The sequence below is a fragment of the Astatotilapia calliptera genome, unplaced genomic scaffold (genome assembly GCF_900246225.1).
Source record: "Astatotilapia calliptera unplaced genomic scaffold, fAstCal1.2 U_scaffold_15, whole genome shotgun sequence".
In the NCBI taxonomy this organism is placed as follows: Eukaryota; Metazoa; Chordata; class Actinopteri; order Cichliformes; family Cichlidae; genus Astatotilapia; species Astatotilapia calliptera.
Window position 1 is genome coordinate 420,015 of NW_020535674.1, and position 12,551 is coordinate 432,565.

General features: G+C 42.3%; 1 protein-coding gene across 1 annotated transcript in view; it reads left to right on the forward strand.

Annotated features, from left to right (window-relative positions):
• The window catches only part of LOC113017568 (NACHT, LRR and PYD domains-containing protein 12-like), a 65,079-nt gene that overhangs the window by 37,304 nt on the left and 15,224 nt on the right, over positions 1-12,551 (forward strand). The gene's annotated exons all lie outside the window — the stretch shown is intronic.

Below are 12,551 nucleotides of genomic sequence, written 5' to 3' on the forward strand. Positions count from 1 at the left end.
GTGTCAAGTGAAACGGGATAAAAGGGGGTGTTTTACTCTTATTTTGGCATCAGCTTTATTATTGCATCAGAATCATATAACTAGCATTGCATTAAACATTTATTGAAGTTTTTGACATTGTACTAACATTTGTGTTCCAGTGATTGTTATAACCGCAGGTTAATTTTCTATTTACAGGTGTCAGGATAATCATACGATCTTCTATTGCAGGTGTAACCATGATCATTTTCAGACATATTGCAGTTTGTTGCTCATTATAGAGTTGTGCTCAAGTTAATAAGGGTTAAAAGCTACAGTCAACGCGATGTTTGGCTGATCTATGGTGTGGAGTGACTTCGAGCATAGAGGGCCGCACGCGCTTACATAACATTGATATCATGTTATTCTTTGTGATTTTTATTCAATTATGTCTTTAAGCTAAGTTTTAAATAGTGGCAGTTAATTAAATGACATTCATTTAAGATTATATACTTGAGTCAGAGCATCATACGTAGATCACCTTAAGAGTCTGGGAAACCTTGTAGCTGCCTAACCTTTTCTTTGAATGTTCTAGCTCCGTTGATTTGACACATTGGAATGTGTCAAAAAAAGGGGGGGGGGGGGAGTTGAGTTTTAACATCAAACAAGGATTATTTGAACATTTTTATAACTTCATTTGTGTCTTTAATAACTTAGGAATGGTAAAGCTTAAGCTAATAGCGGCCCGAGAAGTTTCCGGTCTTTTGTAGAGAATCAGTGAGAAGCATAAATCATTATTTCCATGTGTAAGCATCAATCATTGAAATGAACTGAATAGCGTTTAGAAGATTTGTTAATTTGTTTATCTTTTGTTAAAAAGAGTGGTTTCAATAAGTTTCAGACACACCTTGCAAATGTGCTTATGATGAGTTGGCACTCGGCCTTTTGAAGGTCATAAGCTTCGTTCGGCGTGATGGTCCGGACTGATAAAGTGTAGGAAATGCCTTGAGTGCAGAGGGCTAAATGCAAACACGCTTACACACACATAGGATATGATTAGAATAAGTCCCTGGGACATTCTGAATGTTTTAGACCAATTCTGAATCACTAGAAGGTCAGTAGATAACAACATTAGATTATTAGGGTTAGGAAGAGAGGTGTTTTGGTTTTCTGTCTCTTACAGAGAAAGGGACAGACACCAGACGAGGTCACAGATATGCGAGGATCCTCCGCAGCAGAGACAGACACAGTGACTGCCGAGACATCAACTGGGTCCAAGTGTCATGGCGTTTGGGCTCCAGCTAGTCACCACAAAAGGATGGATCCCATAAACACAGCAATAACCATGAAGGGGTTGGCGGAAATCCAGGAACACCAGACCAACGAAGTTCGAGAGGCTCTTGGGCAAAAAGGGGGACGCGTTCCTGATCTTTTTCTGGAGGATACACAGATCGTTGTTTGAAATCGGGGCAGAATAATCCCCTGATCTGTGCCACGACTGAAGGGTTGTCTAACCCCTGAGGTTGAAGAATGAAGAGCAGAGGATCACCCAACTGGAAGACACTGGTAGCTGCAGCAATAAAATAAAGGCTAAAAGCTCCTTGGACAGAGGTTCTAGTCTGAGTACGTCGGAAGGGTATAAGGTAGCACCAAAATAAAGCTGTGGGAGAACTGGGGAGTGTCATCTGTACCTGCTATTGTTGGAATAATAGTTTTTCTTGCATCTGAACTGCGCAAACACAGAGGTCATCTCACATATGGTTCGCCCCTCAGGGGGACAAAGGGCCTCAGGAGTGAGAAGAGATGAACCCGGCGACACTGGATTATAGGGTGTTGGTGAGCTCATTATTCTAACGAGCTCATCAGGGGGAATTGTTAGATTATAATATTATTTTATGCCATGTTATACCCCTAATTAAAGATTGTGAATTATTATGTAGTTTTAGTTTGCATCATTCTCCTGAATTAGAAGAAGATGATAACTATTGCATTTGTTAAACTGATTTGCATTACATTAGACTGCTGATTTATTGTGGATGAATGATATTGTTTTATGATGCATTATACTGCTGAGTTATAAGAAATACTGTTTGCAGAAAGTCATCACCTTATTGGTCTGATTAGAAGAGAACAGAACATACTGGAGTTTTCTGCCCCATCTCAGCAGGAGCAGATAAACGGGGAGCCAAGGTCGTAGCTTAGGCGCCGTGTGAGAGAAAGGATGTGAATGTTTAGGCTTTTATGATAAGGTGGAGGCACCAGAGGCTATAAGAGTTTGAGCAATGTGTAAAGGATACTGGCAAGTGGCTTTGGCACCAGAAGCGAGAGAGCTGACAGCCTTCAAAACTCCTTTTGGTATGTACCAATTTAAAGTCATGCCATTTGGGCTTCAAGGTGCACCAGCGACATTCCAACGATTAATGGACCATGTACTGAGAGATGTGTCAGCATTCTCTGCAGCATATCTGGATGACGTGGTGGTGAACAGCCAGTCCTGGGAAGAGCATGTCATTCACCTACAGAAGGTGCTACACTCCATCAGAATGGCTGGACTGACTATCAATCCCAAGAAGTGCTCCATAGCCAAGAGAGAAGTGGAGTACTTGGGCTTTGTAGTTGGCTCTGGGAAGATAAAGCCGCAGGTTGGAAAGATTGAAGCAATTCAGTCCTTCCCAGTTCCGACAACAAAAAGGAAGGTGAGAGGTTTTCTGGGTCTAGTAGGCTGGTACCGGAAATTCATACCTTCTTTTGCAGAGCGATCCACTGTACTGAATGACCTCACAAAAGGCTCAGCCCCCAACAAAGTGCGTTGGACAGAAGACTGTGAGCAAGCATTCAGAGACCTCAAGGAAGCAGTTTGCACACATCCAGTTCTACACAGTCCAGACTTCAACAAGCCATTCATCTTGCAAACTGATGCTTCAGGAGTTGGCCTTGGTGCTGTCCTTCAGCAAGAGGTGGATGGTGAAAGAAGGCCTGTGGTGTTTCTGAGTCGGAAACTACTCGACAGGAAGACGAGGTATTCGACGGTGGAGAAAGAGTGCTTGGCCATGAAATGGGCTATTGAGGCCTTGAGGTATTATCTTCTGGGACGTCACTTCACTCTGGAGACTGATCATCGTCCCCTCCAGTGGTTGAACCGCATGAGGGATGCAAATGCCCGCATTGCAGGATGGTACTTGTCTTTGCAGCTTTATGACTTTACGGTCCAGTATAGGCCAGGGAAGTCAAATGTGGTTGCTGATTGTTTATCTAGGATGACAGAGGACTGAAGCACTTCGCGCTCAAGAGAGGGAGGAGGAAATGTAAGGAAGAGGACTCCCTTACTGTATTTTTTTTTTTTTTTGTGCCTGTCCCGTTTGGCTCTTTTGCCATCAGAATTATTGTCTAAAGGCAAAGAAAGATGCCCAACGGATTTACTTTACCAAATGGACCATCCCAGCCTTGCCGTAATGGTCCATTTGATTCACCTTTTATTGTTCATTTCATTTTCACTTACTGAATACGGGACAGACTTGACTGTATTTATTTATATTATATGTATAGCACTTTAGAGCACACCTTTCACTTTATTAAAAGCACCTTATCAAGCAATTTATGAGCATTGCACTTTAAGCATGGATTTGCACACAAGAAGTTTAAATATTTATTGACTATTTATTGGGAATTTTAAAATCAGTTGGTAGCCTTATTTCAGATCCTGCACAGCTGCTCCTCATCAAGGAATGTGGTGGTTGTCTGTCAGGAGAGAAGAATGGTGATTGAGATTGTGATTAAGGTTTACCAGTAAGGAAAACTAATGCAAACGTGTGTGTGAAATCTAGGGATAAAAGTGGTGCAAATAAGTGTTTGTAAGTTAATGATTACTCACCTTTCTTGCCTGTGTCCTCTTCAAGGTGTTTGGGCAAATGTTTCCCCTGGGGTCCAGACACCATTTAAAGGTTCCGGGAGAGACCATTGGTAAAGAGAGTGTGGTGAATCTTTTTGTGCTTGGGTTTCTGGGTTTTTATAATATTGGGTTTGGTGTAACATTAAGTGTGAAATATTTATTAATATGTAAATGTGGAAATGTATTTATGTATTTATTTATTCTAATTAATATATTGTATACTGTGGTGGAAGGTTGGGATTTAAGAATTTACCTGAGAGTGGAATAATGGTTAAGTCTGTGACAGCTGAACATATTTAAGGCTGCCAGTTGTCATTAGAGGTGGATTTTTTGTGCTGTGAAGAAGCTCGACAAGTTAATTGTTGTAAGGAGAGCCATATAGCAAATAAATACTTTGTTCCACTACACTTGCCTTGGTCTGTCTCACTGTGTTTCCAGCCGCTAAGGGCCGCCCTGTTACAAGGACAAACAGCAGCACATGTTCTCTAAATGTTTGCAGTCATTTTTAAATGACGCTGATACTACATGAGACATTTTCCACATTTATTGTCTTTGAACAGAGAATAATAAAGCCATCAAACATACACAGGCTTCTGCAAATACAAACTTCTGTGGTGCATTTGATGACCTGCAGAGGAGAACAAGTCGGGCTTTTCAGCCCTAACACAACAAGAACAGCTGTGGAACCATTGGCCATTTGCCATAGTGTAGCTGAGTCAAAACAGCCCAAGTGCTGAGAGGGAAAACATGATGATTTATGTAAAGTCATAACTGGCTGCAGCAGCTGAGCTTTGACCTGTGAGCTGCAGCTTAAGCTTCTTTTATGGTTCAGTGTTTAATGTTTAAACTGTTTATGGCTGCACACACACCCACAGTCAGGTTGTATACATATTGAAATATTATATACAGTGTGGCAGCTGACCTTTGACCTTTGACCTGCGAGCTTCAGACTCATTGCTGGTGTGAGGTGTTTAATACTATTGAAGCTTGCAGACACACCCACATCCTCTAATTTGTTCTCAGGGTTGTTCAGTGTGTCGGAGTTGGAGCAGAAACCTGCTGCAGGTTAATTATTGATCAAACAATATCACACAAGGTGCAGCAGCTGACCTTTGACCTGCGAGCTTCAGACTCTTTGCTGGTGTGAAGTGTTTAATGTGACTTCAGCCTGCAGACACAGAGGACTGATGAAGCAGAAGATTGTCTCTGTTTCTACACAGACCTGGTCCAGACAGCAGAGCTGCAGAGGGAAGACGTTCATGGGAAGAAGCTGAGTAAGTGCAACGTCCTCTTTGAATCCTGGATCAGGAAGTGAAGCCGGGGAATATTTGGTGTTTCAATAAGGTTTCTGTCTTTGACTCAGTCTGCTGTCACTTTGTTTCAGAGAGAAAAAGAGATTTCAGATTAACTGCATTATATGCTGAGTAACTAAATGCTGCTAGTCTGTGGTGTCACTCCCAGCAGCATCACGTCATTTCTTTACTCTGACCTTTAACATCAGTTAACTTAGCTAGCAGAGCAGCTAGCAGTTAGAGTATGAACTCTGTGTCAGCAGTCAGCTTGGTCCTGGTGGTCACCTGGTTTCATGTTTGCTGATGATCCAGATGTGTCCACATAATTATTTATTTCTGTAAATGTAAAGACTTTACAGATAAACAACAGCAGCCCTCTGGCTGGACTCTAACCTGTGAGTTTCCTGTGACTGAAACCACAAGCTGACATTTTCCTTCTGAAGCAGCTGAATGGATGTTTGAGTTTACCTGCATACATGGTGCAAATAAACCCGCTTTGGATGGTTTGGAGGCGGAGCCCAAAGCAGGACAGGATTCTAATGTGATTGGTCACTTTGATGAGGTGGCTGGAACTCAGGTGGTCGAGCAGGTCACCTGCTAACCAGAAGGTTGGTGGTTTAATGCCAGTCTGCATGGTGTCCTGGTGAATGTTCGACAGGAAACACTTAGACACATGGAAAAAGTGCTTGTGTGAACGTACAAGTTGTGTAAAGCTTGTGTTTGAAAAATAAAGTTTATTTCTTATTATTTATTTTATAATAAAGTTTTTTCCTGTGCAGCAGTGGAAATACTGACAACTATAGCTGGATTATTTATTTGAACTATTTTAAACCAGAGGCTTCAGACGCAGGTTCTGCAGCCTTTAATGGTAATAGTCAAAGTGTGATCGGTGAATTGTGAGCAGCAGAAAGGAGGAAAGCACTAATGCTGGCACAAGGGGCCACAAGCCAGTGTACTCCAAGTGCCAGCCTGGGTAAATGGGGAGTGTTGCATTAGTAAGGGCCTTCTGAACTAAAGCTTTACCAAATAAAATGCGTGGATCATAATGAATAAGACTGTCATGCTACTGATGGCTGAAAGAAAAGGAAGAGGAGGAAGGAGGCATGTTAGGAGTAGGGATGGGTATCGTTTAGGTTTTATCCGATACCGGTGCCAAACCGGTACTTTTGAAACAGTGCCTGTGCTTAATCGGTGCTCGAATCAGTGATTAAAGAATGGAGAACACAAACTTTGTCCAAAAACCTCTCATGTTTTTATTTTTAGCAGTCTCTTTTTTTCTGCAAAATGATAACCAAGTTAGCCTTTTCTGTTGATACAAGATACCTCCTTTGGTTGGAACCGGTGCTTAAAGAATGGAGAACACAAACTTTGTCCTGAAACCGCTCATGTTTTGTTGTTTTTTTTGTAAAAAGATAACAATGTTAGCCTTTTGTGCAGCTATAGGGCATATATGGTATCACTCTATCAAACAAGAAGACAGCAGCATGTAACTACAACGGTGTTTGCTTGTTCACCTTACATTAATGTAATAACGTGGTTAGCCTACTCAACGTAAATTACACACAAACAACATTAAGCTACACACGCAGAGAAGAACGGCTGCTGCTGCCGTCATCATCCTCATCATTTCTGCTCCTCTGGCAGGGCTAGGGGCCAGGACTCTCCTCTTCAGGTTCTTGGGGGATGTTGCTAACTCCGTGTCCGATAACAGGCACCACACCCGCAGTAGTTGTGCTCGGTGTGAGGTCTTGCAGGAAGCTATCAAATACGGTGCATTTCTCGGCTTTAAAAAAAAAAACACTATGCGTCGCCGGGTGTTTCATGGTAAACAGACTGATTCTTATATAGCGCTTTTCTACTCTCCCAGAGTACTCAACATGCCACATTCACCCAATCACACCAGCACTTTATCTGTACTCAGTGCTTTCTAAGTACATTCACACTCCGAATGTGGAGAGCAAGTTGGGGTTAGTATCTTGCCCAAGGATACTTGGCACGAGGAGCCTGGGATCGAACCATCAGCCTTCCGACCAGTAGGTGACCAGCTCTACCTCCTGAGCTACAGCCTCCCTGTTTCACCAGATTCGAGGTGTTACCTCCTTTGCACAGTATCAGCTTAAAGCACTTGTTGCAGGCTGCTGAGTTTGCATCTTTTGCTGTGAAGTACAGCCAGACTTTGACCGCTTAGCCTTGGGCATTTTTAATCTGTCGCTCTGCTCTAAAAGAACATACGTACCGGGGCCCGCCTACTATCCTTGGAAAGGTAAAATGATTGGCTAGAATCCAAAGTGTATGACATCTCAGGAAAAAAAGCACCAAAATGTGCACTGCTTTTCAGTCTGGTTACTACCGTTTATGTCAGACCCGGTGCCATAATGACATCAGATACCGGTGCCCATCCGCAGTTAGGAGGCAATGGTAGAGAAGGAAAGACAGGAGATGGTAAATGGCCTGCATTTGTATAGCGCTTTTCTAGTCCATAGGACCCCAAAGCGCTTTACACTACATTCAGTCATCCACCCATTCACACACACATTCACACACTGGCGATAGCAAGCTACATTGTAGCCACAGCTGCCCTGGGGCGCACTGACAGAGGCGAGGCTGCCGGACACAGGCGCCACCGGGCCCTCTGACCACCACCAGTAGGCAAACACGGGGTTAGTATCTTGCCCAAGGATATTTGGCATGCAGCCAGGGTGCAGCCTGGGATCGAACCACCGACCTTCTGATTAGTGGCTGACCTGCTCTGCCACCTGAGCTACAGCCACCCAGAGTGGAGGTGATGTATCTAAATGCATCTGAACAAAGCAGAAGTGCACACCAAACTCAACGGATAGTCAAATGTAGAATCACAGAACAGAACTGCAGGCTGAGTTTGGATGTTTGTCTTTCACACCTCTCTGTGTCTCACACACACAGTGACGTCAGACACAGTCACACTCACTGTTCCATCTGCTTTGTGCACAAATTCATTACTTTCTTCCTTCAATGATCTACATACTACGTGCTGCCCAGTGAATACTTTGCAATGTATTCCATCCCCTTTCAAGGCAGAATTACCCAGTTTATTCCCCATTACAAGACAACAATCAGTCACACTCACACAGACCACGTCTGGCCCGCACTCGCTCACACGTGCGTTTACCCACCAATGAGAGCTCTATCCTCCTTACATATTGGTGGAGAAACCAAACACTCAACGCCCTCAGCGGCAGAGGAAAAACCTCCTTTCGGTGGAGCAACCATCCTTAACCCTCCTTAAAAACTGGCGAAGAAACCAGACCTCCTTAGAATAATTAAAAAACTGGTGGGGAAACCAGACCTCCTTAAAAAAAATAAAGAAAAACCGGTGGAGAAACCAGGTAGCTTCTAAAACACCATCTGTTTTAGAAAACAAAACAGATGGTGAATTCTTTAGAGAATTTTCTAGAAATCTTTTTCTTTCAAAACAGAATTCAGAATATTGATCTTTGACATGGAAGCTGTTTCTACAGGATCCTGATGGACACTCAAAGCTTTCATAAAATGTTCTCATTAGTTGTTTGCAGCAGAATATCACCTGATGTGAACCAAAACAACAAAAGTGCTCTGCACATGTGTGTGAGACTACAGATTCTAGAATCAGAACTGCTGATTTCATTACTCTGAACTTTTAAAGGCAGGTTTTGTATCTGAGAGCAGGGACACTTGCTGTGTTCAGTGTGACTCGTCTCTGCAGAAGGTCAGGGCTCTGATAGTTGCAGTTAGCGGGTGACTTACTGGGCAGGTGGATCCTGAGTGTCTGTTGGAGTCAGGGTTCATTATGGTCCTGGTTGCTACTGGAAATAAAGAAACAAAAGGAGGGTGTGATGTTCAGGAAGTACAGACTGTAGCTCAGCAGGTAGAATTACTAACTGGAAGGTTGGAGGTTTGATCCCTGGCTGCTCCAGTCTGCACGCCACGGTATCCTTGGGCAAGATGTGGAACCCCGACTTGCTCTCCGATGCATCCATCATAGTGTCATTGTTAGAAAAAGAAGTGCTTGTGTGAATGAAGCACGCTGTATAAAATGCTTTGACTGCTCATACAGAAAAGCAGCTCATAAGAACTGGTTCATTTTCCAGATAATTCCACTATTAAGACAACAGACATTTGGGAGGCTTTCTCTGAGAGTAACACTGAAAGTCTTGCTGCTCCTCCACAAAATGAACTTCAGATTAAAGACACAGCTCAGCTAAACACAACTCAAACTAATCTACACTATTTTTCTTTATTACGCAGCGTTTTTATAACTATTTCCAGATGTTTCTAAAGATGAAAACAGAATTAAACTCCAGCCTGATGCGTTTCTGAGGTTCCTGACTCTGACCGTCCCTCAAACGCCTCTCTGGGCGTTTCCTTCCGTCGCTTTTACTTTCGCTTTCGTGAATGTTGTGGCGCAGTTGATCGTCTTATTAAATTCAGTTCTTTGCATTCTTTTGGCGGCGAAGAAAAACTGGGCTCAAAGTGGTCAAACTCAAAAAATGATCTTTATTTTACATTCCCGGGAACGGAGAACTGTTAGGCGCTATCATGCACCCACAGCTCTGAAAAAAAAATCACAAGCTGCATGTGTATATATATTTCTGCTACGTCACATATAGTTTCGATCAAAACAACTCCTTACATAGTAGCAGTTGATGACAATGACAGCTGCAGAGTTTGTGTCTGATGTATTAAGTATGAAACACTGTTGGGCTAAAATCTGGTCAGAATGAATCCAGGTGCAGGTGTGTCAGTTTAGGACCACTGGACTAACATCCAAGTGCTCACAATATAAAGTGTATTCTGTAGTAACATCCTGGTGTTGCAGCAACAGTCCCACATGGAAACGTCAACAGTCAAACTCAAAATCTCTTTTTGTCAACAATAAAATGACAGCAGACCAATTTGAACAAAGTTGGTAAAAAGCTTCAGAAATTAGTAAAATATTAAAAAGTGTCTTGATGCTCAATCATCCAGTAAATCCCCAAAAAGTTGATTCTGTTCATCTGGATGTTTTCAGCAGCATGGATCAGTGTGAGGACAGAGAGGAGGGAGTCCCTCCCTCTAAAAGCACTCTGTGTGGGGAACATGAGAGCCAGACCAAAGCTCAGAGGTGAGATGACCATCTCTAACTGTCCATGACTCTTCTCCATGTCACAGCTCAGCACTCACATCACTGCTCCATCATTATTCACACTCATACCTCTGTGTGTGTTGTTTTAAAGCCCAGAGCTGTGGGGCGTACCAGGCTCAGCTGGACATAACCCTGAAACTAATCCAGAACCTGGACCTGAACCCAGCTGTGTTTCCTTAAAGAGCAACGACTCGAAGGATGCTGTTGTAAACTTTAACAAAAGACTGTTATGTGACAAAGAGTAAGTACATTATTTTTATGAGATTGTTCATCATGTCTTTAATTTAATATTTCCAGTTTTTCCTTCCTGTCTCATGAAGCTGTGACATTTATTGTTTTTCTTTTAGGATCAATAAGAGGCCAGAATCTCCTGGACCTGAACCCAGCTGTGTTTCCTTAAAGAGCAACGACTCAAAGGATGCTGTTATAGACTTTAAAGGCTGTTCTTCTGCTGCTGAGAGGTAATGTGTGTCTAGATGTTGTTCCTGACAGTGCAGGATAATGATCATCATCTGTCTCTGTCAAGGACATTTAAACTCCACAAATAACAAAAATTATTATATTTGATCATTAAAAATGATGATTAAACAAAGTGTCAAACATACTTAAGTAGAAGGACTGATGTTTGTGTTAAAATACCCTCTTAAAGCTGAAATACTGATTCAACTTCTTTACTCAAGTAAAGGTAAAAGAGTCCAGGCTCTGAAATGTACTCACAGTATTAAAGTAAAAACTGCATCTTTGAAGGAAATTTCTGCCAGTTTTTGTGCAAAGTTCCCTGAATTTCTACCTCCAACATTAATATGAGAAAATTATCTGAACTTTTATTCTAATGAATTTAATCAGCTTGAACATTTTGTAGCACAAAAGTAGAAAAAACTCAAAGGGAATCAAAAATAGCTCCGTTTGCTGTTGCCTGCATTGTAGATGGGCGGCTTTGCCTCAACACCTAAACAGGAAAATGAGTTTAGTCAAGTATTAAAGTGGGATTGAAGAGGTGAGGAAACCAGAGATCAGGTGTTGTGGTGCAGCATGGTCACAAGAATCATTTAGAAATGGGTCAAAATATTTTCTCTTCTAGATTTTTTGCACACAGTCTGATGTGCTGCTGCTCTGAGGTTTACTGCTCTCTGTGCACTTAGAAAACTGTGAGGTACAAGTAGATTTGACACAAGTTATAATGGCTGATTTCCATATAACGGTGGAATACAGGGACTTAATCGTTAAGTAAGAAGAAAGTTTGAAGCCTAATCTTGAAAGTAGAGATAGTGTCTGTCTCCTGAATCCAAACTGGAAGCTGGTTCCACAGAAGAGGGGCCTGAAAACTGAAGGCTCTGCCTCCCATTCTACTTTTAAATACTCTAGGAACAACAAGTAGGCCTGCAGAGCGAGAGCGAAGTGCTCTAATAGGGTGATATGGTACTACAAGGTCATTAAGATAAGATGGGGCCTGATTATTTAAGACCTTGTATGTGAGGAGCAGGATTTTGAATTCTGGATTTAACAGGAAGCCAATGAAGGGAAGCCAAAACAGGAGAAATCTGCTCTCTCTTTCTAGTCCCTGTCAGCACTCTTGCTGCAGCATTTTGGATCAGCTGAAGGCTTTTCAGTGAGTTTTTTGGACATCCTGATAATAATGAATTACAGTCGTCCAGCCTGGAAGTAATAAATGCATGAACTAGTTTTTCAGCGTCACTCTGAGACAGGATATTTCTAACTTTAGAGATGTTGCACAAATGGAAGAAAGCAGTCTTACATATTTGTTTAATATGTGCGTTGAAGGACATGTCCTGGTCAAAAATGACTCCAAGGTTCCTCACAGCGTTACTGGAGGCCAAGGTAATGCCATCCAGAGTAAGAATCTGCTTAGAGACCATATTTCTAAGCTTTTCAGGGCCGAGTACAATAACCTCAGTTTGATCTGAATGAAGAAGCAGAAAGTTAGCGGCCATCCAGGTCTTTATGTCTTTAAGACATTCCTGCAGTTTAACTCATTGGTGTGTGTTATCTGGCTTCATGGACAGATAGAGCTGGGTGTGCTATGTCTTCTGATGATGCTGCCTTGGTGATTTTAACATCCATGTCTGCTGTGACTTTAAACTTCTGGTCAAGGACTTTTTAAATATTATTGACTCTTTTAACTTGACCCAGTGGGTTACTGGTCCCACTCATGAAAAAGGTCACACACTAGACTTGGAGCTTTTCCACGGGCGGGATGTGTGCGTCACTGAAATATCTGAGTTGGGCATCTCTGATCATTTTCCTGTGTTGT